General features: G+C 36.4%; 1 long non-coding RNA gene, 1 other non-coding gene and 1 pseudogene across 3 annotated transcripts; 2 read left to right on the top strand and 1 right to left on the bottom strand.

The window, feature by feature from the left end:
- The first annotated feature begins 352 nt into the window (after nucleotides 1-352).
- Nucleotides 353-27,082, top strand: LOC126613916 (uncharacterized; annotated as a pseudogene).
- On the bottom strand, nucleotides 5,350-8,144 carry LOC126613917 (uncharacterized). Of its 2 annotated transcripts, XR_007620223.1 has the most exons (5): nucleotides 7,755-8,144; nucleotides 7,511-7,671; nucleotides 7,337-7,405; nucleotides 6,578-6,636; nucleotides 5,350-5,558 (listed from the first exon to the last, which is right to left on the bottom strand). It is a non-coding gene; the product is annotated as an uncharacterized LOC126613917 (long non-coding RNA). The 2 variants fall into 2 exon arrangements; XR_007620224.1 differs by having other exon boundaries at nucleotides 7,511-8,144.
- On the top strand, nucleotides 26,267-26,371 carry LOC126614124 (small nucleolar RNA R71). The gene has a single exon (XR_007620287.1). It is a non-coding gene; the product is annotated as a small nucleolar RNA R71 (small nucleolar RNA).

The raw sequence follows: 27,082 nt of genomic DNA, 5'->3' as shown, positions 1-27,082 counted from the left end.
CACAGCAGCACCAACCTTGCACCCCAAATACTGGTAGATCTATGGTCGATTGTCCATAAACCAGCCATCAGCAGGTAACACACCCTCGTCCCTTTTTTTTTTTTTTTTAATAGTCTCTGAGTAACTGGTTGAACATCATGGTTCTGTGACTGATGCATGTTGGTCTCAGATCTCTGTATATTATAAATGTGCAAACGGCCATGACCTGAAAATGCTGCAACGGCAATGAAAAGGAACAACAACTACAACACTGCAGATCCGGGTCCTGCAAAAGGTAAAAATTTTGTACTTCGTAGGTTAATGAACCCTATGTTCTGAGAAAATATCTTCATTACTTGTGCATGTAATTATAATGGTATGGTATGTATGCAAAAAACTCATATCCGTGAAAGATCCGAGAGAAAGATTTCTCAAACTAAAAATCCATTGGACAGAAAGCATGACACATCTTAAAAGTCGTGATCTATTGGTTATGAAGGTATAAACTCAGCCCTGCTCTGATTTAAATGGCATGATTAATTTCGTCCATGGATCTGAGAAAAATGTTAACAAAAACCATATGTATATGCGGGTTTAAGCATGCATCGAGCTAACAACATACGAACTAACATGTATATGATGAAAGGGGACTGGAAATGCATTAGACTTAACGAAAACTAAATGACCACAAAAAATATGGACCCTAAAACGTAAAGGAGCCGAGATCTGATGAACAAATAACAAAATGAATAAGACCTGCAGACCTAAAATGAATTTCACAATGTTGTGTGTTTTAAAGGATACATAACCTGGATCAAAAAGCCATAGTGTCATTAGTCTTTCTGTTGTGAACTGTGCAGGACAACAAATCTGGTCCCAGAACAAAGGAAGAAAACAGGACCCGCTTGGACATCACAAATCCGCCTCCCATCCGAAGGTAAAATGAATCCTGGGTTGTGGTGTCTTGATTTGTAAAAATGGTATTTATGTCCCAACATGGTTTCATTGTTGTTGTTTTTTTTTTTTTTTTTTTTTTTGTGCTCAGGGAATGCTGATCCATGATAGAGCCCATGGGAAAGGAAGCGGATGGACAAACATCAGCTTCAATAGACAAAAACGGCACAAGCTTCCAAGAGCCCAGATCGGTGAATCTGGGAGGTAAAATTTCATATCCTTGCAAGTTGAATTGTTGTAGATCTGGTAATAATAGTTGTACTCAGTTCTGTGGTGTATGGATCTGTGATTTAACTGTGCTTCTCCATGAAGGAAATTTTGTGAAAAACATGTTCATTTAAGCAACATCTATAGCATACAATTAACAATTAAAAGGCAGAATCATGCTTGTATGCACTTAAAAACAAAACATTAACCATGAAATTCAAAACCTAGTAGATTGGTGAACCTTGACTAAACTTAAAACAACATTTGTTAGTTGAGAAATTATACCTTTGTAGATTCCTCTTTGCATAAGCAAAGGCTAATCACCCAAAGAGAGGGCCTTCATTCCTTGCATCTTAGATCTATGGATTTGGATGGATGAAATGGTTATCAAAGTTCCCAAAATTGAGAACCTCTAAGTCTCTTCACCAAGGTTAGATTGGAGAAGAAATGAGTGACCTAGAGTAGTAGGATTGCTAGCTAAACCCTCCAAGGAGGCCGGCCACTTTAGAGAGAAAGGAGAGTTTATGTTCTCATCCTTTCCCCAAAAGAAAACCCTAAATGAATTTTGGCTATAAAGTCATATTTATACCTTAATTCATTGGAGTGGCAAACTTGTAAATAAATCCAAAACTCACTCCATCTCTAAATGGCCGGCCTTAGGGCATTATTGGGCTAATTGGGCCTTTGTGAATCATTATTCATTAAGTTGTCATACAACTTAAGTCAATGGGCTTGATGTTCGAAGCCCATTGGGCCTTAAGGTCCAAAACTATCCCGAGGTCTTTAACGAACTTATTCGTTTGATTAATTAACATATTAATTAATCCTTGCCATAAATAATTAAACCATTTAATTATTCTTACTCATCTCCATTGTTTCTTCAATCTCCACCTTACACGGTGTACGATCCATTAGGTTCCTTTTAGCGAGGTAGTGAGCGATTAAAACCATTTCAAATCGATTGTGAATTGAAACTTACTTTCAATTCTCCCTTTAGTGATTATACACATTTAGGGCTTCCACAAACCATGAGTGACACCTAACAGCATATCATGGTTACCTAAGCTAATCAGAAGAGGTGGAGAACCTATTCAGTTTAGGATTATAAATGCAATACGATCTTTTTCTAATACAATACTCTTGACCAGATTGTTTGGTTTGATAGTTTATTCATGTCTACTATCCAATGTGATTCGTGTGCTTATATGATTACCTTGAATGTGATTTGGAACGACTTCCTAAATCTCATTCATACTCTGGCTAGAGATTCTTAATCATATCATAGAGTATTCTCCCCCAAACGGTTTGAAGGTTCGAGATCCCTTGTTGCGCATTCACTTGCCTCCATGGCTAAGTGGCTTAACCCCGACGATGCCGTGGACACCCGCAGATGGGGTGACTTTGACATAATCAAATATCAAGTACCTAACCACAAGACAACTATGATGCCTCAGGTCAAAGGACTACTTTGCATTATCCCAACCATGAGTTCTCATGTGACATGAATATGAGAACTCTTTGTTGATTGTGTTCAGTGAACTCATTCTCTATTGAGCACCTACGTACTTGTCTTGATGTCACACACACCAATGACTCGAGACTAGTCACTCTCCCTGAGAGAAGACACAGCACGTACTGATCTTAACGGACTGTCAATGCCCAATTGGCAATCCTATGATCAGGAACGTTTAGGATGTGTCTACGAAAGAATGGTCTCATGAATCTAACTTCTTTAGATCGCATTTTTGTTTTTGTGATTTTATGCTTGAAACATTGAGGACAATGTTTGATTTAAGTGTGGGGGGGGTAACCAAAGTGTTTTAATGCAAATTCGTAGGGTTTTATCACCCATAACTTCCAATGTTGTTCCTTGCTGTTTTTAGGTGTTTTTAGGCTGTTTTGATGCATTTTAGAGTGTTTTACATAAAAATCCGAAAATCCCAGAAAAAAAATTGAAAATTTGTTTTGAAAAAACCAAAAAGAGTCGTTTTAAAGTTGTTTTGTGTGTTCGTTTGTGTCTTAGGGTACCTTCCAACACAATGATGAGGATTTGGTTTTTAAGTGCATGACTGTTAAAGAAAGTTATAAACATGGATGGAAGTTTGATATGCTCTTTGGTTTATGCTTGGTTGTAGTTATAGTTTACGAATTCACATGTAATCACAAAAGGAAAAAATCGGTTTTTGTAACATGCTTGAAGGAAGGAACTCAAACTAACACTACAACCTTGTGAGACTTGAGCCTAAACGTTATTTGGAGAGTTATTAATCTGTGCATTCTTGTTTTCTAAAGTCGTTGCATGATCTCATCATTCTTTGCTTGGTTGTTACTTAGAATGTGTTTCATCATTATAGACCCAAATGCTAGAACTCATGTCCGTTCCATTCAAAGCATGATATTGAGTGCATAACACATATTCAAGATGAAGTTGTTTAGTTACCACCAAAGCCAAAAAGCCTATCCCTTTTGTCATATGTTTTGTAGGTTTAACCCCTTTTAAGCCTTCGTTAGCCAATTTTCTTTGTTAACCACATTATCCCTACCTAGCCTAGATTAGGACTGTCCACACCCTTGTTCTTAAAGAACAGTGAAGCATGACTTAGAGGGAATTCCTTTTGATTTTTGCAGAAAAACAAGTGTAGGGGTTTTCAAAGTGTGTTTTGTGTGCCAAAAGAAAGAAAAGGGCATAAAAAAAAAGAATAAAAAAATTCGTGGAAAAAGAAAAAGAAGAAGAAAAGTGTGTGAAAAGTATGAAAAAGAGTTGAAAAATAAGTGAGAATGAACTCACATGTGTTGGTTGTTGAAGAAAGGGTCCAAAAGTTTGAATTTGACCCTATGTGTTGCATGAATCTTCCCTTGTGTTTAAAAGTTGATTTTTGCATTCAAAAGTGAATTCTAAGTGTCAATTTCCTTACTTTGCTTACTATTTCTTTAAGAACCTTTGTTTATCCTTACCTTTCTTTGTTAGCCAATACCCTTAGCCCCGTTACAACCCTTAGACTTCAATCTTGAGTGTTGTGTATTTCAATATGTAGAGTTTGGAATTGGTATGAGCATATGATATCACTGGTTCTCGCTTCTAAGTAGTAGCATTCCGTTCATGAGATCATATATATACATGCATTAATAATTCCAGAAAAGTGCTTTCTTTGCTATAACATATGTGAGTACTAGTTTTCATGTTTACATCAATCTTCTCACATATACCTAGTGTAGGGAGTGTAGTCAGAAAATCTGAGTGAAAATTGAGTGCATATCTAGTAAGGAATTAAGGGAATTCTCTAAGGCATGTTACTACATTCAAAACCATGTTTTAATTGATTATATGCGAACTAGTAAATGGTGACTACGATTAAGTATGTGCTCGAGGGTAAGGATGACTAAAATCTGTGTAAGTAATGATTTTTAGCATGTCATGTGCATTAGAAATCCCTAAGACAATTGTTCGAAGATCTAGATTGTATTTTGTTTCTTTTGTTTTGCTCGAGGACTAGCAAAAGCTAAGTGTGGGGGAATTTGATAGGAGCATATTTATGCGACTTAGTTAGCTTGTTTCTTGGCATTTATGTTGTTAGTTCGTAGTTATTTTAGTTCTTAGTTAGCTTGTTTCTCGGCAAGGAAGAGTCATTCTTTCCTAATTCCTACATTAAAACACATCCCCTTTTGTTTTAGGATAGTGCCGCACCTCCTAGCCTATTTCCCTTTAGTTTTCTGATTCTATTTCCTATTTAGATAAGTTTTAGACTTAATTTCTGATTACCTAATTAACCTAGGGTTTTAATTCCTGAAATCCCTTTAAATAAACATCCTTGTGTAGCCACAAAAGATCCATACACTAACCATTCATCAGAGAAATTCGTTCATACACACCCTAGGCAGCAAAACACCCCAAAAACACCATTCTAGCGCCCAGAAAATACAAGCAGCCGCTCCACCTTCTTCTACCCTCTTTGCCGAGTTCTCCACCACCTTCCAACCATCAAACACTCTTCCACACTCACCCTACACCCCTTGCCGTGCCTCTACACCCCCCAAAATCCAGTCTACATCATCAAAACAGCCCAGAAACCATCAACACCCAATCTGCCGCAAGCAAGGAAAAGGGACAGATTCACTCAATTGTTTGGCTCTTCATTCTGAGTTGTTGAACAATTTTAGGTGTATTCTATCTTATATTTCAATGTCTAATTCATGTAATCTTTGTTTTGCTTTAAGTATGATTGGCTAAATTTGACACACCCCGTCCCGAAGGAGGGCATGCTGGCCGTCACGTGAGAGTGACGTAACCATTTGCACAGTACGGAAGCTTTAATTATACAATTTAAATTGATACACCCGAAGGTGAGTCCTAATTTTGTCCAATCTGTCAGAACACCGTCGAATTCCTCGTAGTCACCACACCTTTGTGATTCCTGAACCTGGAGGGGCGTAAAACCAAAATTGAGTAGGTCAGTAAAACAATTCTTTTCCAAATCCAAACATTTCTCAAAACGTTGTAACCCCTCTCCGTAAAACCTGTATACTTTCCCAGAAATGTAAAATATAAATATACATATATATTCTCAAAACTTCATTTTTACTATCTCAACATTATCTCTTTATCAATCATGCCATGCCATGTCATCTCAACATTTCTCATATTAATTATGCCATGCCACAACATCTCAACAGTAATAAGGTATGAATGCATCAACATAATCATATCAGGTGCAAGAAAGTAATCAACCGTAGGCCCTCTAATAGCCCTATACGGTTGAACCTAGAGCTCAAAATCTATCATTATCACTCTACCGGAGTCACCTCTGTGACCCGTCCGGCCTTCTGCACACAAGTTACGCTCTAGTGCTTCTCATAAATCATCTGTGCACATAATCTAAGGTCACCCACCAGTCGGAATCTCACTAACACTCTCGCGACTGGTCTGTCGTACCCACTCCGCGTGGACTGTACGACTAGCATCTACTTGGATCCAAGGCGAGCGTGCGATGCGGTGAATACTATAAGCACTAAACCATGGTGCAGGATTTGAGCTCAATATATATCATCATCATCATAACAGTAATTAAATACTCATCTGTGCGTCCACCGCACCATTTCATACATATGCATCATAAATCAATTCTTACCTGTGCGTCCACCGCACCAATTCATACATATGCATCATAAATCAATTCTTACCTGTGCGTCCACCGCACCAATTCATACATATGCATCATAAATCAATTCTTACCTGTGCGTCCACCGCACCAATTCATACATGGCATTTCAACTCACATTTCTATATACTTTTCATATCAATTCTATGCATGGTATTTCACTTCCCGTTTTTCCACATAACTCATATGCATTTCATTTTAAACATAATTTCATGCATTTTCAATTTCTGGGAAAACGTTAAGTATATATATATATACGGAAAACAAAACTGCCCACTCACCTGGAGTTCATCCAACAACTCCCTAGCACCACACATCAAGGCGTCACGACGATCGCCGCCTAGAATAGTAATCAAATCCAACCTCAGAATTCATATCGATAGAATATTTAACTTATATAAAATACGTCACTACGTAGTTCGATCCGGAAGATCTGCCACTCAGATTTTAAATCCATAACTTCCAGAGGTCCACAATATATCTCTAGGATAACATCCTAAAATTTCATTACCATCCAACGGTTGGATTTCCGTCAATTTCCAAAACTAAGTGACGGTTAACATTTTATATTATGAACTTACAATTCCAATTCCGGAAGATCCGTAACTCGGATTCCCAATCCGTAAGTTCCAATAATCCTCAAATATTACGTATTACAACGTATCAAAGTTTGGTGACGATCCAACGGTCGGATCATCAATTCACATTTTCACCTAAATGTGAAAACTATAAAACGTTATTTGAACACCTAACCAACAATCTTCAATAACTTTCTCATACGGTGTTCAATTTAGGTATATGAATATACCACAGTGATCTACTCGACGTCACGGACGTCGACATATTTTTAAAATAATTTTATTTTTTTTTTTTTTATTTTTACTGTAGCACCTTCTTCTTCCTTGGGTCGCCGGACTGGTTTTTCCGGCGGCCGTTTTCTGAACAGTTTTTCAAATTGCCATAACTTTGTCATTTCTCAACGAAATCAAGTGATTCAAAAACTAAAGTTGTAGCCCTTGAAGATACAAAGATAATGGTACCTTGCACAACACCTAGTTGGCCGTGGTTTGGCCGGAAACTGCCTCGAAAGCCTCGGAGGTCGCCGGAAACTGGGTATTTTTCAAATGAGTATAACTTCTTCAATACTCAACGAAATTGAGTGAAACAAAAAGGAAAGTTGTAGTAATTGACGAGACTAAGAGATTGATACCTACCTCGACTCCTAACTCGCCGGGGATTCGCCGGAAAAAAGCCTCGAAAGCTCCGGCCAAACTTTGAACTTGTCGATCTCCGTGTTCTTACGTCCAAAAACTTCCAACGAAGCACTCCGAGCTTCCTTGGGACCTCACTAAGCTCACTATGAGCTTGGATTGTCCTAAAAATCAACCAATTCAAAGCTCATGAACAGTACACTTTCATGGGGAGTTTAGAATCTAGGTTTTCCGAAGTAAAACTTACCTGAAATGGATACCAACGTGATCGTGAAGTCCTCAGGATTCCAATGGTGGTCTCAAACTTGACGTTGGTATAGATTTAGGGTGGTTTTGGTGGTGGTCCGTGTGAGTTCGAAGGAGAGAGACAGAGAGAGTGAGAAATCGTGAAGGAGGAGAGAGAAAGACAGTGAACGGGAAATGAGGAGGGTTTTGAGGGATGTGGGGATCCCACGTGGTCCTTATTCCAATCTCCAAACACCAAACTTTAACATTTTAACCTAAAAATCTAGGTTCCATCCTTATTAAATTCCATTTTATTTTCAAACTTAGGAACCTAGATAATTAGCAACCTGAGCTTCACAAATTTAGTATTTCTTAAGGGCAATTTCGTCCATTCACAGCCACGAATGTAATATTTTGGAACGGGCTGTGACAAAATTCGTTTTGGCTAAGGGTGTATTCAAAACCATGATTATATATGTGAAATAAGTTGATTACTTCCAAAAAAAAAAAAATATATATATATATATATATAATAAGAAAAAAAAAGAAAAAAATATATAAATTTTATAAAAATAAAATTTTTTTTTTTTTTTTTTTTTTACCCTTGCCACAGCCTCCCAATGCTCCACCACTGTCCAATACATGTAAGTTGAGTCCAATTTCCGTTAATTCTAACCCTATTCCACCCAATGTCCATTTTCCTCGCAGGTTTTTTATTCCCAAGCAAGAAGAGAGTGAAAAAGACATTGTGGAAGCTCTTTCCAAGGTGCAAAGTGATATCCCAATTCTTGGCACACCAAATCAAGTTCCAGATTGTGTTGAAGTATTCAAAGAACCTTGTTCACCAAGAAGAATGATTCAAGAGAAAGTAGTGGCTAGAGAATATCGAGAATACATCAAAGATGACGTATTTGAAACAACAAAGTCCAAAGTAGTTGAGTTTGATGACACGGGACAAATCACAACCATCGTAGTAAATCTGGCCAAATTCAAAGTCCCTGAAACTTTCAAAGAAGTGGTGTTTGTCATCGAGTTCTTGTCTGACAAAGCAAGTCACCTTCTCCAATTTCCATTACGTTTTATACTTACATGTTGTTAATAATTTAGGCACCCACTCTCGAATTTAAACCATTGCCGGATCACTTCAAGTATCACCTTCCGTTCAAGGATCAATTCCATGCTATGGGACCTAGGGGAGCTTAAAGAGAAGTATCGTCTGGCTGCAAGACGTTAAAGCAAGCGCTTCTTGGAGGCAACCCATGCATTCAACAAAGGAAGCCCTAGAAATCACTCAAATTCCAGATTTGCGTTCCTAAAACCCTTCTCTTTGTTGATTCTTTCTAATCTGCCCAGTTTAGTTGATTAAGTTGCTGTTTGTATGTTTAATTTTGTTTGGTGTGATTTTATGCTTGAAACATTGAGGAAGTATGGGGGTAACTAACTGTTTTTTATGCAAATTTGTGGGATTTTATCACCCATTACTTATAGACTTGTTCCTTGCTGTTTTTAAGTGTTTTTAAGCAGTTTTGGTGTGTTTTAGTGTGTTTTGACATATAACTCCGAAAATCACATAAAAATTTGAAAAAAAAGTGTTTTGAAAAGCCTAAAAAGAGTGTTTTGAGTCGTTTTTGTGTGTTTGTGTCTTAGGGTACCTTCCAACACAATGATGAGGATTTTGTTTTTTAAGTGCATGACTGTTAAAGAAAGTTATAAACATGGATGGAAGTTTGATATGCTCTTTGGTTTATGCTTGGTTGTAGTTATAGTTTACGAATTCACATGTAATCACAAAAGGAAAAAATCAGTTTTTGTAACATGCTTGAAGGAAGGAACTCAAACTAATGCTACATCCTGGTGAGACTTGAGCCCAAATGTTATTTGGAGAGTTATTAATCTGTGCATTCTTGTTTTCTAAAGTCGTTGCATGATCTCATCATTCTTTGCTTGGTTGCTACTTAGAATGCGTTTCATCATTATAGATCCAAATACTAGAACTCATGCCCGTTCCATTCAAAGCATGATATTGAGTGCATAACACATATTCAAGGTGAAGTTGTTTAGTTACCACCAAAGCCAAAAAGCATATCCCTTTTGTCATATGTTTTGTAGGTTTAACCCCCTTTGAGCCTTCGCTAGCCTATTTTCTTTGTTAACCACATTATCCCTACCTAGCCTAGATTAGGACTGTCCACACCCTTGTTCTTAAAGAATAGTGAAGCATGACTTAGAGGGAATTCCTTTTGATTTTTGCAGAAAAACAAGTGTGGGGGAAGGGTTTTCAAAGTGTGTTTTGTGTGCCAAAAGAAAGAAAAGGGCATAAAAAAAAGGAAAAAAAAATTCGTGGAAAAAGAAAAAGAAGAAGAAAAGTGTGTGAAAAGAATGAAAAAGAGCTGAAAAATAAGTGAGAATGAACTCACATGTGTTGGTTGTTGAAGAAATGGTCCAAAAGTTTGAATTTGACCCTAAGTGTTGCATGAATCTTCCCTTGTGTTTAAAAGTTGATTTTTGCATTCAAAAGTGAATTCTAAGTGTCAATTTCATTACTTTGCTTACTATTTCTTTAAAGAACCTTTGTTTATCCTTATCTTTCTTTGTTAGCCAACGCCCTTAGCCCTGTTACAACCCTTGACTTCCATCTTGAGTGTTGTGTATTTCAATATATGGAGTTTGGAATTGGTATGAGCATATGATATCACTGGTTCTCGCTTCTAAGTAGTAGCATTCCGTTCATGAGATCATATATATACATGCATTAATAATTCCAGAAAAGTGCTTTCTTTGCTATAACATATGTGAGTACTAGTTTTCATGTTTTCATGTTTACATCAATCTTCTCACATATACCTAGTTTAGGGTGTGTAGTTAGAAAATCTAAGTGAAAATTGAGTGCATATCTGGTAAGGAATTGAGGGAATTCTCTAAGGCATGTTACTACATTCAAAAATGTTGTTTTAATGGATTATATGCGAACTAGTGAATGGTGACTACGATTAAGTATGTGCTCGAGGGTAAGGATGACCAAAATTTGTGTAAGTAATGATTTTTAGCATGTCATATGCATTGGAAATCCCTAAGACAATTGTTGGAAGGCCTAGATTGTATTTTGTTTTGTTTTGTTTTGCTCGAGGACTAGCAAAAGCTAAGTGTGGGGGAATTTGATAGGAGCATATTTATGCGACTTAATTAGCTTGTTTCCTTGCATTTACGTTGCTAGTACTTAGTAATTTTAGTATTTTAAGCTATTTTCGTGCAATTTCAGGTTTGAAGGACAAAGTATGCATACATGTGCATTTTGGAGCCTTTTGGAGCAGTTTTGGGCATCAAATGGATTGCATATGCTTGGAGGTAAGAAGATGGACGAAATTGAAGATCAAATGAGCATAGGATTGAATGATGATGTGAAGAATTGGATTCAAGACAAATAAAGAACGATGTGTTCAAAATTGGAAGCCAAAGTTTCTAAAGTTGGAAGTTTCTATTCTTGGAGGTTTCCATTCTTGATACTTTCTATTCGTGGCTTGGAAGTTTCCTAATCTTTCCTCACCTATGTTCCAGCCACAAAGGGATTCCAAAACATATTAGGGCACTTAATTGGTTGTTCTAGAAGCCCTAAACCTTCCCTAAAGTCCTTGCCGCACAAAAGCATCATTTCTTTCCTATTTTCTGATCTTAAAACCACATTCCCTTTTATTCAAGCAACCAGCCGCACCTTTCCCCTCTTTCTTACCTATTTTCTGACCCAAAATTACATTCCCCTTTGTTCTAAAGCTTTGCCATACAAGGGGATAGGATTCTTACCTATTTTGTGCCTCAAAACACATTCCTAAATCTGTCCTACAATTTCTGCCGAATTTACCTTTCCTTTTCTCTTTAATTCCTGCACCTTTCTTGCCTATTTTCTGACCCAAAATCACATTCCTTTTCCTACATAAATCCTTCCCTAAAACCACTTCAAATTCGTAGCCCTTCCTTCCCCTATAAATAAAGGCCCTTGCTGACCATTCTAACCACTCCACCCTTCACCATAACCAACCTATATCCATCCACCACCACCACAAAAACCTCCAACCATCCCTTGTGCCGCAGCAAAGAAGAATGAAGGAGCCCCTTGGACGTGCTTGCCATTCAAGACGTTGGATTGTTGGAGCGTTTCTAGGTGTTTTCATTCTTTGTTTTTAATGCCTAAATTTATGTATCTTTGTTTTGCATTTATGAGGAACTAAGCCCTTCTTGGCTAGGGGGCTATTCAATACCATGATTATACTTGCATTATGAATTGATTACCTTCAGTTGTTATTTCATAAGTTGTGAATTCAATTTGCTTAACCGTTTGATTGATAACTTATTCTTGTATGTTTATTAAGAGTGCACACTTAGTTTTCATGCAAGGATTTGAAGCTAAAATATAAGGGTAGTTACAAACTTATATTTGCGAGTAGTGGAGGTCGCTTATAAACGATCGTGTTAAGTGAATTCTTGGCAAAAGTTTCATGCTTTTCATAGTTACAATTGCTTTGTCAATACTTATAGTTTTCATGAAACTTAATGATCTTTGATTGTACCTTTATTGTGCTTTTCACGTAGGGGACTTTTAGAGAATGCTTTGAATTGTTGTATGTGCTTTCTCATCCAATTCATTAGCTTAAGGAGAACTTGAAGGTTAAAAAAGTGTTGTCACAGTTAACCTGGAGTATTGAGTTTCATGACTTATTGAGAGAAGCAATTGGAAATCAATTTGAATGCAAGTGTGTCATGTGTGGAGAAGAACCCTCTAGTTACCCCATATCTCATCAATTCACCTAAATTTGCTTAAGAATCTGTTTAAATTGTTCTTGTTTTAATTTACTTATTTTCGTCCAAAACCAAACACCCTTTACTTTGTTAAGTCATATTAGTTAGAACTTGTCTTAGATTGTGTTTTTAAGTGTTTTGAGCCTTTAGAAACCCAAATTTCGTCCAAATTATGTTTAGAGCTCAAAACTGCCCAGTTTGTGTTTTTAGGCAATTTTGAGTGTTTTTAGCTTGTTTTGAGTCTTTTGAGTTTGTTTTGAGTCTTTTGAGTCTAGTTTAGTGTTTTAAAGCTTAGTTTTATCTATTTGAGTCAGTGTAGAATGTTTAGCAATCCCTCATAATCCCCGGTTTAAGAACGATCCCTACTTATACATATACTACAATTGTCAACAAGAGGGTTTAATTTGTGTGTTTAGTTATTTTACGCATCATTCTCCCAATCACATATTCCTTGGACTTATCGTTTAAGCGTATAATATTTATATGAGACGGCTCAAACAATAATCTTTGCCCTTAATATTAAACTAGATTAGTTTAACATGTGAAATGTCCGTAAAGTATCATCATATGATTGGTTTTAGGGCACATTTCCAACAATCTCCCACTTGCACTAGAGCCAATCAGCTTGGTCATCAGTGATGATACCTCTTCTGTAGTCATTTCATAAATGGCTGAGTAGTAGGCCTAGACAATGGATATCTATATGTTATCCATAGAAGCAACCTTGAGAATAACGACGTCACCATTATACATGATTCTTAATCATGTGGTTCAGTCTCTCATTTGAGTTTGGATCTTGATGAGACCTTGATTCCCTGGCTTGAGCTATCGCCCCATTAGTGTCGTAGTGTTGGTACACTAGAGACACTTTCTGGTTGGAACCGAATAGAGAGTTCATAAATGAACTTTCCCATCCAAACAACATTGTTGTAAGCTTCTATATGGCAATATATTTTGCATTCATAATGGAACACACTAAAGTCATTACTTTTAATGTTTCCATCCAAATATCTCTTTAGTCATAATAAAGAGATATCTGATTATCTCTTCATTCATAATGAAGAAATATGATGGATTAGATTCATAATCTAATACATTTACGCTTCCATTACGTTACTCTAATTCTTCCTCATTCTTTGAGGAATCTATCCTTTAGTATTTCTTAAATACTTAAGGACTCACTTGACAGTTGTCGTGGTTCTGATCCTGCGCTTGCACTGATATCGTCTTGTACCTTTCTAGGTACAACTCATATCAATATTTTTCATACAATACGAAATATATAAATCACCTCTCTGTGTATGCATAAAGGATTCTATTTACGCATTATTTCTTTGGGAGTCAAAGGGTACGTTCCCTTTGAGAATGGCAACTTGCTAATCTCACTAGAGTCGTCCTTCTAATTGAAGTTTATCATCATATGAGAAACTTCCTAGCATCTCTTGTCTATTATTAGGGCTTGATATAATCCAATTATATCCTAAAATCTATCAATATAGATTTCCATCCCATGTATATAGATTATGTCTCCCATATACATTCTATCTTCATATAATGTTTTAAAGTCATAACTTTAATGAAGAAATATTCTTTTCATTTCCAAAATCAATATATCATATATTTGTATATATATATATTCAAATTTAGGAACATGATTAACTCCCACTAATCTTTTGTAAACCTAGTAAACAAAATATTCATTTACATCTTTATGAGAAATCAAACGTTTTGATCTTTCTCTCATAAAACGTTTACAGCTCCCACTAGCTTGCTAAGATCCATGATGGTTGGATCTCTACAACTTACATGTCTTGTGATTCATAGTTTTAGACATATATTATCAAGACTATCTTACTAATGGTTTCAGAAAACTATATTATGTCCAAACATTGAATCACCATTTAGTTGTAGCTAGCAATCTTCAAATTAATTGAAAACAAGACTACGTCAAAGATGGTTTCTTCAAAGTCAACCATTTTCTTTGATTGTAGTCACCTTAAGCTACCAATTAGCTATTTAAGGTTTCATTATTTCGGGTCAAATGGTACTTTACCATTTCCTTGAGTATATATCGTATATACACTCAATGTAGTCATAAGGATTTTCATTCTTATTTCTTTCGAATTAAGAGGTGTAACTCTATGACATAGTCATAAAGTTCAAACCATTCAACTGAGACGGTTTATAAATCCTTCTCGACTACCTTGGAGCTTGTGGTATAGGAACTAGGTTGTTTTATTTGTTGATCACTATCTTGTTTCTTAAAGAACCATTCTTTGAGTTCTATCCCTCGTTCATTTGCTCTATCTTGGGCAAATCCTAGTGTAGGATTACAATGAACTACCCAACAAACAACATTTGTTAGTTGGTTTATAGAAGTGATATCCAAATATTAATTTAAGGATATCCACAAGATAATTCTCAAACAAATATTGCTTATTAGCACACAACCCCAAATCTTAACATGATTAAGATTTGTCTTTCTTTCCAACTACATCTTATGGAGTCATGAAAATTTTGGAAGATCTTCTAATTGACAATCATATTGTCTTAGAAGCATATATCCTATATATGGGTAATTGATAACATCCAACGAACTAAATCTTATTCAAGTTCGTTCTTCTCCTAATGGAGAAATCCATTATCTTTTGATGCTGCTTTCCTTGATATTTTTCAAGGAAACTGTTCTAAAGTGTTATCTTTCCTTAGATCAAATCTAAGGAGGCAAATACTTTAGACGTCTTACTCATCAACTTACATTTTTTGAATTCTTTGAAACCTTTTGCAAAGTATTCGGACTTGTGTTTATTCAAAATAAACTATAGTCCAACCGAGAGTGATCTTTGGTGAATGTCATACAACATGAGTAGTATTATGTTGTGGACAAGTGCCACTAACATCTGAGTGAATTAACCTCAACAACTTTGTGATTCTTTCTTCTTTCCAAAAGAATAAAGATTCGAACATTTCGCCTCCATACAATTTTAATAAGAAAGTATTGGATTCGAATCTAACGATCTAAAGCATCCATCTATGACCAACTCGTAATTTATGTTTTAGAGGTATCACAACTTTAGTTGGGATTAGTCACTACCTTGTAACCTTTTGGATTTTAAGCATCGTTATATTCTAAACAGTTAACACTATCATATCATCTCTACTATAGAGACAATCAATTAGATTACTATAATCCAATCATTGACTAATAAAGAACAATGTTTTGTCAAACAAAACATTCATCCATCTCTACTATAGTGACGGAATTAAGTTCCTTAAAATTGGAATGTAAAGACAATCTTTGGTTTTTCCAATTTCTTTGGTAGTTCATATGAGGAAGTAAGTACTATCTGCTTTCACAAAGATCTTTATTTTATTCACGTTCCGAATGTGAAGCACCTTTTTCTTCTCTCATATATCTTCTACTTCTTATTAGTCACACTTTTACAACGATTGTAAAACATAGTTACTAATACGGAATCAAGCATTCAGGTAGAAGAACCAACTGTTTTGAACTATTCAAGAACAATTTACAACACCTTCGAAAGGTGTGTTCTTGACACTTGCAAGACATTTTTTGCAAATACCCCTTCCATTGTCCATCCTTTTATAAAGAAAGTTTGTTCCCTTGGAGTTATTTCGCTTTCTTCATTTGACTTCTCCTTTGTCTACAATAGTCATGGTCCCTAAACTCCCACTGTCTCTCTTGAAACTTATTTCAATTGTGTTATACACATCAAACGATTTGGAGAGCGTGTGGTTATTGTTCACTATATAGTTTACAATAAACTTAGTGAACCATTTGGATAGGGACACAAAGGTGAAGTCCTTGCATAGTTTCCGTTTCTAGAAGTGGTTTAACACTTCAACACTCAATGATTCAAAATCATCATAAGTCCATGTTGATGGACTATTTTTGTCAACCAACCATTATGTTCTAAACATAATTACAAACTTTCAAGAGTTGTTCAAGGCAACTCTCATTTCTTCATACAACAATTTGTAAGTGAAGAATCATGGCACATAAAGTGTCCATGCCTTTGTGCTTTCTTCTTAGGTTCCTTGTTCATGTAACAAAGAAACAAGCACTAATGTTTGCGTTAGTTAAGGGTTGTTCAAAGCAACTCTTATTTCTTCATACAACGATTTGTAATTGAAGAATTATGACTTTAAAAGTGTTGTCCTCTTTATGATAGACTTATCTAACATGTTATTCCAATGGTACATTATCAATAGGAAGATTGTGAGGATGAGACTACTTAGGTACATATACAATCCATTTAAGACAATCTTTGGGATTGTTGTACCAAGTCCGGAAACTAAAGCATTCGGCTTTTCTTTGTCAAGTTTTAGATAGCGTTTGCAAATATATTGGTAAATAAATACATAACGAATATAAATTGATTGATTTTAAGCCATTTGATCCAGGTCTTTAAATCAAATAGCACCACCCACTATTTTTGGCAAATTCCATATCCCTCATTGGAATTCAAGAGTTTTGGAGGAAACTCTTAGTAGGGTATGGGAGACTCACTACTACTAAGCCCACCTCACAATGATATGATATTAGCTAGCATTAATAATAATGAGAGAGTACGCTTACTCATTTGCATCTCTTGCAAGTACCCATCTTATTTGGCCTCTAGAGAATGTAACCTCACAATGATATGATATTGGCTCCATTGCACTTAGTTAAGTCATTCCCACCATGCAAGTTCGGGTAGGGGTTCAAGAACAACCTCACATTGATATGACATTGATCATTCTCGTTGCCTACCTTTCACAACATCAAGTATGCATATAGACTCCTCCTGAGTGTAAGCACGCACTTTGTACTCCCCCATGATAGGGTGAAGCCGGTGTACGAGTCACAAACGATCGGAGCCTACCACGGTGGAAGGCCAAGAAAGAGTGTTCAAAGCACTCTCACGCTTCTGAACTTAATAATGGTTTGGTTGAGGGTTTTTAGGTCTCATCACATATAAATATTCATTTTAATCTTTATTAAAACAATTTTGGTCCTATTACAACTATTGGTCCATTTGATTGAATTTAGTTGTATATAATACTCCCACTATGCTTATAAAACGGTTTTTAAAGCAAGAGTACATGATACTACTAACTTAAACTTTGCATTCATTTGATGGACTATATAGTTGTTTTAGGGCCTTAGGATGACTATGAACCTTTGTTTAGATTCAACACGAGCCTAGTGTTGAATCTCGGTCTAGAGATGGTGATTGATTTTAGTTACGCGTTTAATCACATTAAGGCGTGTTGTCTTAGGGGCGTTGGACCCTCTACTCCATTTTCATGCATATCAAATAATACAAGAAAGGAGTACTTCAAAGTAAAGATGAGCTTATGCTCTTTACAACATTTGAATAAAACAAATTACTTTAAAGTAAAGAAGAGCTTATGCTCTTTTACAACATTTAATCAAATCAAATTACAACCAAAATCTAATCTACACATTCCCATGGTTCAAACAAATTTGAAACCGCCTTTCACATAGCTCAATTATCGTAGGCTTAGGTTCATAATCACCCTTTAATTAATTAACACTTTAACTAATTGAATTGAATGCAACATTTTCATTTGGTTTTTGTATCCATAGAATTGATTTAAATGGAGCTAAATGAAATGAAAATCCAATTCTCATTTAAAGAGACAAAACCATTTTGTTCTCAACCTAATTTGGGCCAAAATGCAATAACCTCAACGTTTGGGCTATGTTGCAAAAACATAAACTTTTGGGGTCACTTTGTAAAAACACAAAAGTCCACCACTTCATGTAATTACAACTAGAACCCAAAAATTTCAACAAATTCAAAAACTTCATTAAAGGAACAAAACAATTTGTCCTTTAATGATTTTGGGCATTTACGTAAATAAGTAAACTTTTGGGTCAAACTACAAATTACACTAAAGTACCAAAACTTTATGTAATTGCATAAAAGCCCCAAAAACACCCCACTTGTAGGGTGGCCAGTTTTGGAGAGAAGGGAGTGATGTGTGTGTTGATTTGTAGTTTTAGACATAAAGCATGCAAGTGGTGCATGACATAAATGTCATGCAAGAGGTGTGTGTGAAAGGGAATTAATCCTTACACACCCACCAATATTTCTTACACCCTTCTAAATAAATATCTAACACATTTAAACATTTGAAAAACATAAAACATAAACTTTATGAAATAAATCAAAACTTTGAATCAAAACACCAAACTTTTTGTTATTGGCAAAAATGTCAAGAACAATGAAGAACACGCATGAAAAACTCAAAAAAATTCCATGAACATTTTTCACCCAAAGACATCCCAAAACCATTCAAACTTAAGGGAAATAACATATAACCAAACTAGGGTACATAGGGGTTCCAAAAGTTACTTGAAAACACTTTTAACAAGTCAAACAAGAATCCAAAATCCACCCTTTGGATTTGGCCGAAAATTCCCAAAAACATGGCACCAAATTTTAGCTCCAATATTCATGCTCATATGAACTACATCTACAACATTTGAGATGGCAAATTTTCTAACAAAATTTACATTCAAAGAAGCAAGAATAAAGCTTGTAACATATTACAACATTTGAATCAAAGACTATGAACTACAAAACCCAAAATGATTCACCAACTACTAGACCTAGGCTCTGATACCACTTGAAGGAAATTTTGTGAAAAACATGTTCATTTAAGCAACATCTATAGCATGAAATTAACAATTAAAAGGCGGAATCATGCTTGTATGCACTTAAAAACAAAACATTAACCATGAAATTCAAAGCCTAGTAGATTGGTGAACCTTGACTCAACTTAAAACAACATTTGTTAGTTGAGAAATTATACCTTTGTAGATTCCTCTTTGCATAAGCAAAGGCTAATCACCCAAAGAGAGGGCCTTCATTCCTTGCATCTTAGATCTATGGATTTGGATGGATGAAATGGTTCTCCAAGTTCCCAAAATTGAGAACCTCTAAGTCTCTTCACCAAGGTTAGATTGGAGAAGAAATGAGTGGCCTTGGAGTAGTAGGATTGCTAGCTAAACCCTCCAAGGAGGCCGACCACTTTAGAGAGAAAGGAGAGCTTATGTTCTCATCCTTTCCCTAAAAGAAAACCCTAAATGAATTTTGGCTATAAAGTCATATTTATACCTTAATTCATTGGAGTGGCAAACTTGTAAATAAGTCCAAAACTCACTCCATCTCTAAATGGCCAGCCTTAGGGCATTATTGGGCTAATTGGGCCTTTGTGAATCATTATTCATTAAGTTGTCATACAACTTAAGTCAATGGGCTTGACGTTCGAAGCCCATTGGGCCTTAAGGTCCAAAACTATCCCGAGGTCTTTAACGAACTCATTCGTTTGATTAATTAACATATTAATTAATCCTTGCCATAAATAATTAAACCATTTAATTATTCTTACTCATCTCCATTGTTTCTTCAATCTCCACCTTACACGGTGTACGATCCATTAGGTTCCTTTTAGCGAGGTAGTGTGCGATTAAAACCATTTCAAATCGATTGTGAATTGAAACTTACTTTCAATTCTCCCTTTAGTGATTATACACAATTAGGGCTTCCACAAATCATGAGTGACACCTAGCAGCATATCATGGTTACCCAAGCTAATCAGAAGAGGTGGAGAACCTATTCAGTTTAGGATTACAAATGCAATACGGTCTTTCTCTAATACAATACTCTTGACCACATTGTTTGGTTTGATAGTTTATTCATGTCTACTATCCAATGTGATTCGTGTGCTTATATGATTACCTTGAATGTGATTTGGAACGACTTCCTAAATCTCATTCATACTCTGGCCAGAGATTCTTAATCATATCATATAGTATTCTCCCCCAAACGGTTTAAAGGTTAGAGATCCCTTGTTGCGCATTCACTTGCCTCCATGGCTAAGTGGCTTAACCCCGACGATGTCGCGGACACCCGCGGATGGGGTGACTTTGACATAATCAAATATCAAGTACCTAACCACAAGACAACTATGATGCCTCAGGTCAAATGACTACTTTGCATTATCTCAACCATGAGTTCTCATGTGACATGAATATGAGAACTCTTTGTTGATCGTGTTCAGTGAACTCATTCTCTATTGAACACCTACGTACTTGTCTTGATGTCACACACACCAATGACTCGAGACTAGTCACTCTCCCTGAGAGAAGACACAACACGTACTAATCTTAACGGACTGTCAATGCCCAATTGGCAATCCTATGATCAGGAACGTTTAGGATGTGTCTACGAAAGAATGGTTTCATGAATCTAACTTCTTTAGATCGCATTCTCCCAATCACATATTCCTTGGACTTATCGTTTAAGCGTATAATATTTATATGAGACGGCTCAAACAATAATCTTTGCCCTTGATATTAAACTAGATTAGTTTAACATGTGAAATGTTCGTAAAGTATCATCATATGATTGGTTTTAGGGCACATTTCCAACACTCCATGCATTGCAAAACTGAGCTGCAGAAATTTAACTGCTCAAAATTATGTCTATGTGCTGGATCTGCAACAATCTCCCCCAAACTTGCATCTGTGAATGACTGTTTATGTTGACTGCTCTAAATTTCCAACATAGTGTAGATGTGGTAGATGTGGTAGATGTGGTTGATGCGAACGTTAGACTTGCTGCTGGGTGCAGGATTCCAGCATAGGACTCGCTTTATTTTTCTATGTTCGCAACCTGCAATTAACCAATATGCGTTAAAAAAAATTAAAAATAAACTGGGTAAATAAAATCAACCTGCAATCTTCCATTTTTCAATTTTTTTTCATTTATTTTTTTTATTTTTTTTTATATGTATGTTTTTTTTATTTTTATATTAAAGAGAAAATCAAACGAAAATTAAAATTAGGAAAGAGTTTAGAAAAAATTGGGTTGCCTCCCAATAAGCGCTTTATTTTAAGTCTGTAGCTAGACGTTGCAAAAGTCCGGTGGCTAGATCACTGGTGCCTTCAGAGTCAAAGACTCGTATGCAGTATCAAAGGGTGACTCCACGTATGGTTTCAGCCTGTGACCATTCACCTTGAATGTGTTGCCTTGAGCCTCATTAGATATTTCAACTGCCCCATGAGAATAGATTTTAGTAACCAAATATGGCCCAGTCCAGCAAGATTTCAATTTCCCTGGAAACAATTTTAGCCGTGAACTGAATAGCAGAACCTTTTGCCCTGGCTGAAATTCTTTCCGTAAAATTTGACTATCATGAAACGTCTTAGTTCTTTCCTTGTAGATGCGAGAACTTTCATAAGCACCCTGACGAATTTCCTCCAGCTCATTGAGCTGCAATTTACGTTATTCCCCAGCTGAGTCATATGAAAAATTTAACTCTTTAATTGCCCAGTACGCCTTATGTTCAAGCTCCATAGGTAGATGACATGCTTTCCCATAAACGAGTCGAAATGGTGACATCACAATATGAGTTTTATAAGCTGTCCGGTAGGCCCACAATGCATCATTTAATTTTAAACTCCAATCTTTACGTGTTGAACCAACTGTTTTCTCCAAAATGCGTTTTAATTCTCTGTTTGAAACTTCCACTTGACCAGATGTCTGTGGATGATAAGGTGTAGCCACACGATGATTAATCCTATATTTTGACAACAAATTTGCAAATGGTTTATTAATAAAGTGCTTCCCCCCATCACTAAGAATAACACGTGGAATTCCAAAACGCGGAAATATAACCCCTTGGAGGAACTTCAGGACCACTGATCCCTGATTAGTTGGTGCTGCAATGGCCTCGACCCACTTAGAAACATATTCCACATCAACTAAAATATAGTGGTTTCCATGGGATGATGGAAATGGTCCCATGAAATCAATACCCCAAACATCAAATAATTCAACAATTAAAATACTTTGCTGGGGCATCTCATCTCATTCCTTTTGGACTGGTTGCCGACTCTTTGACATCTATCACAAGCCTTGCACCAATTATATGCATCTTTAAATAGTGTAGGCCAAAATAACCCACTCTGCAAAAATTTTTATGCTGTTCTTTTCTGCCCAAAATGTCCCTCACAAGCAAAATGATGAGCAAACCTTAAAACACTTTCCTGTTCAGCTTCAGGAATACACCTGCAAATAATCTGGTCTGAGCAATACTTAAATAGGTATGGCTCATCCCAGAAATAATGCTTGACATCAGATAAAAACTTCTTTTTATGCTGCAACGTTAAATCTGGATGCACTACACCTTTAACCAAATAATTAACAATATCAGCAAACCATGGTGTACGAAATTTGACTGCAAATAGCTGTTCATCTGGAAAACTCTCCCTCAGTGGTAGGGAATACTCTTCTGAAACTGTGGGAATAATCAATCTAGACAAGTGGTCAGCCACCACATTTTAACTACCCTTTTTATCTCTGATTTCTAAGTCAAACTCTTGCAATAAAAGAATCCAACGAATTAATCGAGGCTTAGCATCTTTTTTAGACAACAAATATTTCAAAGCTGCATGATCTATATAAACAATCACTTTAGCCCCAACTAAATACGAACAGAATTTTTCCAATGCAAAAACAACTGCCAACAATTCCTTCTCTGTGGTAGCATAGTTTAGTTGTGCATCATTAAGGGTTCGACTAGCATAATAAATAACTTGGGGAAGCCTATCTTTTCGCTGTCCAAGAACTGCTCCCACTGCATAATCTGATGCGTCACACATCAATTCAAAAGGTAAGCTCCAATTAGGTGCTGCAATAATGGGTGCAGTAGTGAGGAGTGTCTTTAACTTCTTGAAGGCCTCCAAACAAGCCTCATCAAAAACAAAAGGTGCATCCTTAGCCAATAAATTACACAATGGTCGGCTAATCTTGGAGAAATCTTTGATGAACCGTCTATAAAACCCGGCATGACCAAGAAAAGATCGAACACTCTTAACAGTTGTTGGGGGTGGCAACTTTTCAATTGCATCAATTTTAGCCTTATCAACTTCAATACCCCTGTTAGAAATCAAGTGGCCTAGGACAATTCCCTGCTTAACCATGAAATGACATTTTTCCCAATTTAAAACCAGGTTGGTCTTAATGCACCTTTCAAGAACTAAAGATAAATTCTGCAAACATTGGTCAAAAGAATCCCCAAAAACAGAAAAGTCATCCATAAATACCTCAACTACATGTTCAACTAACCCGGTAAATATGCTCATCATGCAACGCTGAAATGTGGCAGGCGCATTGCACAAACCAAAAAGCATTCTTCTATATGTGAAAGTCCCAAAAGGACAAGTAAAGGTTGTATTTTCTTAATCCTCAGGGGCAACTGGAATCTGGTTGTACCCTGAATAGCCATCCAAAAAACAGTAGAAAGCACGACCAACCAACCTTTCCAACATCTGATCAATGAATGGCAATGGAAAATGATCTTTTCTAGTACCTGCATTGATCTTTCTATAATCAACACACATACGCCACCTAGTAGTCAAACGAGTAGGTACAAGTTCATTATTATCATTCTTCACAACTGTAATACTAGAACGCTTTGGCACCACTTGAGTTGGACTAATCCACTTACTATCTGAAATGGGATAGATCATCCCAGCATCTAAAAGCTTCATAACTTCATTACGAACAACTTCTTTCATAATTGGATTCAAACGACGTTGAGCGTCAATAGCAGGCTTTACTCTATCTTCCATCAAAATTTTGTGCATACAAATTGTAGGGCTGATCCCTTTAATGTCAGCTATAGTCCAGCCAATTGCATCTTGATGACTCCTTAAAATGCGTAACAATTTATCTTCTTCTGTTGATGATAAATCAGCAGCTATAATAACTGGCAGTGAAGAATCTGCACCCAAATAAGCATATTTCAAGTGTTCTGGAAGCACCTTTAACTCCAGTTTAGATGGCTGTACCTTAGAGGGCTGCAACAACTTCTTGGGTTCCCCCAAACTCTAAAAAACATGCCTCCAACGTGGGGGTTGAAATGAAACACTTTCCAAAGCCGAAACATACTCAAAAACCTCTTCATCTTCTGTATTTTTCTTCTCAAACCCATGCAACACATTTAACAATGGATCAGATGTCAAACGTGGCATAATTCCAGCATGTAATAAGCTGTCAAGCACATCAACACGCATACAATCATGCAATCACCTGGCCTTTTAGTAGCTTCAAACAAACTGAACACAACAGATTGATCTTGCACTCTAAGTGTAAGTGTTCCAGCCTCTACATCAATTAACGTTCTAGCTGTTGCCATGAAGGGACGTCCTAAAATCATCGGTGTTTGCATATCTTCATCCATATCCAAAATTACAAAATCTGCAGGGAGATAGAGATTATCCACTTTAATAATTAGGTCTTCAATAATTCCCCTAGAATAAGCAACTGATCGGTCCGCTAGTTGTAGAATAATTGAAGTAGGCTTAATTTCTCTTTGTCCTAGTCTCTGAAAAACAGAAAAAGGCATTAAATTAATATTAGCACCTAAATCAATTAAAGCACATTTAAAATGAGAATTTCCAATTGTGCATGAAATTGTAAAACTCCCTAGATCTTGTTTCTTTGGGGGCAACTTGTGAAGCAGAACAGCGCTGCACTGTTCTGTAAGAATCACTTTCTCAAAATCAACGAGCTTCTTTTTCTTTGTGCAAACATCCTTTAAAAACTTGGCATAAGATGGAATGTTCTTGATGGCATCAATTAACGGTAGATTAATCTGAACCTTAGACAAAGTCTTCATAAAATCTGTCAATTGTTGATCTTTAACTTTAGGCTTCAATCTTTCGGGATAAGGCATAGGTAGCTCATACACACGATCTGCAGTTTTTGTGGTAACTTCTGCAGTATTTTCGAATTTGTCTTGGTACTGCCCAGAATCTGCAGAAATTTCAGAATCTGCAAAAATTGCAGATTTAGTTTGGGGTAGTTCTGCTGCCTGCGAATTTCCAACAAAATTTTCATGTCTATTGTTGTAACTTTTGCCAGACCGTAGAGTCCGTAAAGCATTGCATTCTTCTAGTCCTTTTGGATTAGGTACTGTTTGACTAGGAAATGTACCCGGTGCTCTTTCTGAAACCTATAAAGCAATCTGCCTCATTTGTTTTTCCATGTTTTTCACTGCTGCCTGTAGATTTTGAATTTCTTGAGTGGTAGTATTTGCCAATTTTTCAATTGCAACCTCCCAAGCAGCCTTAGGTGCAGCAGGTTGCTGTACCTGCTGTTGAAATTGAGGCCTAGAGTGCAGATATTTGTCCCACTTTAAATTAGGATGATCTCTCCAACCTGGGTTATAGAAATTTGAATACTGGTCATATCTGGGACGTGGAAAATTATTAAATGAATTAACCTGCTCCGCTATAAACTCCGGATAAGCATCTTTATGTGGACAGCTAAAAAAATCATGATTTGTCAAGCTGCAAATGCTGCAGGCAGCTTGTAAAGGCTGCTGTATAGCAACCTGTGAACCCAAAATTCTTTGTAATAACATGTCCAATTTTGCATCAAATCTTTCAAGCTTTTTCTCTATTTTTTCAATTTGTGCCGACACGTATGGTGAACTATTTGACATCTCAAAAACGGATCTAGATTGTAGCTGCGCAACTGCCCATTGTTGTGTATCTGCTGCCATTTTTTCAAATAATAAACAAGCCTCTTGTGCATTTTTATCTTTGTACGAACCTCCGTATGAAGCGTTAACAAGAGTTTTTGTAGTCATATTTAACCCTCTGAAAAATATATGCATTTGATCAGTAGTGTTAATACCCGAATGTGGACATTTTCTAATCAACTCTTTGAACCGCTCCCACACCTTATGAAACTCTTCATTTGGCTTTTGGGCAAATGATAAAATCTGAGTTCTCATGTCAAGAGTCTTCGAAGCTGGATAATACTTGTTTAAAAAATTTTCACTGAGTTGGGCCCAAGTTGTAATGCTTCCAGATGGGAGTGTGAGGAGCCATCTCCTTGCTTGATCTTTTAGTGTGTACGGAAATAACCGCAGCTTAATAGATTCGGCTGAAAATCCCCTCACCAAAATGTTTTTGCACCCCATTAAAAATTCTGCAATGTGCATGTTAGGATCATCAGATGATAACCCATGAAACGTAGGTAGAATATTCAACATGTGTTGTTTTATTTCAAATGTAGTCCCTTCCTCCATTGCCGGATAAGTAATGCAACTTGGTATATTTGTTGTATGGGCTGTCAGTGAATCTCCCAGGGTCAGACCTGCCTCTAGAATTACAAATGCCATTTTTTCTTTGTTGTGCAGGTCTCCAGAAAAGAATGATTGCAGAAAAGTTACTTGCCGAGGAGGAACCCTCTGCAAAGTTTGCTCTCTGCGTTTCCTCCTTAAATTCTGCTCAAGTTCTGGATCAAATGGAATCAATTTCTGCACTGTTGAACGGGTGCTGATCATGCACAGATTTCTAAAATATGCACTGCTGTACTGTTGTAATCTGTAAAAATAAAATAAAAACGAAAATTAAATTTTTTTTTATTTTTTTTTATATGTATAAACAGCAATAACTAATTGAAAATCTGATTCGTAGGGATTATTTTAAATAATCCCTGGCAA

The sequence above is a fragment of the Malus sylvestris genome, chromosome 2, assembly GCF_916048215.2.
Source record: "Malus sylvestris chromosome 2, drMalSylv7.2, whole genome shotgun sequence".
Taxonomy (NCBI): domain Eukaryota; kingdom Viridiplantae; phylum Streptophyta; class Magnoliopsida; order Rosales; family Rosaceae; genus Malus; species Malus sylvestris.
This window is presented reverse-complemented; position numbering and strand designations above follow the sequence as displayed.